Source organism: Haemaphysalis longicornis, unplaced genomic scaffold (assembly GCF_048455015.1).
Source record: "Haemaphysalis longicornis isolate Haplotype H1 unplaced genomic scaffold, Haemaphysalis longicornis Haplotype H1 scaffold_133, whole genome shotgun sequence".
NCBI classification, from domain to species: Eukaryota; Metazoa; Arthropoda; class Arachnida; order Ixodida; family Ixodidae; genus Haemaphysalis; species Haemaphysalis longicornis.
This window is the reverse complement of record NW_027526239.1, coordinates 303,022-303,924: the sequence shown is the minus strand read 5'-3', so window position 1 is coordinate 303,924 and position 903 is coordinate 303,022.

Below are 903 nucleotides of genomic sequence, written 5' to 3'. Positions count from 1 at the left end.
TGCCGTGAAGGTGCCCCGCTATGTGTGAGGAATTTATCTCAATGACAGTAAGATATCCTTCAGCTGTACTTGGAGGTCTATCAAGAGGTGTCCGAAAGGATAGGATGAAATAATCGAAGAGTGCAGAAAGTTCTCTGAGAGCTTTGAGATTGAATATGTAAGCGCATTTGTATCACGAATGAGCACAACTACCCCTTCTTCCTGCACCAGAATACGGATTTCAGTTAATTCAAGTTTATTTCTTACAGCAGGAGAATAAAACTACTGGGCGAGAGCACATCAACAGCCTGCTTGGCAAAGCCCAAACTGTTTTATTCAAAATTGACCTCTGAAGGGTAAAATAAACAAAGAATCAGTGCAAGTGATAGGGAACAGTTGCACATTTTTTTTTTTTTTTTGATGGGAAGCCAAGCTATCACAGTGCAGAAAGATGTTCATGAGCACACTTGACTTACAGAAGTATAAAAGCATCCTTCCACTCAAGGGAATAGGGTAAATATTTAACTGCTTAAAGTTTTTGTATTATTTTCTGAAACATTAGAAATGCAAGAAATTAATGTATGCTAGCTTCTTTATCTTCCCACATGAATCTGTACACCGAAGCTGATATGCAGAAAAATGAACTAGTTTTTCATACAGGAGGTATGCACACTTTGGACTACTATGTTCAGCTTATCCTTCTGCATACAATCAATTAAGCAAAAATGTACCACCATCTGTTCTTAGCTTTCATGGTCGTCATCAAAACATTTGCGGGAACTTTTGGAAAAAGCAAGCCGGTTGCAGAAATGTTAACGAGCTTAATAATTAACCCCAATGTTAATACCCTAGCCAATGAGCTTAAGTACGTACTAATGTGCAAATCTGCCATGCTGTTTAAGTACGTACTAATGTGCAAATCTG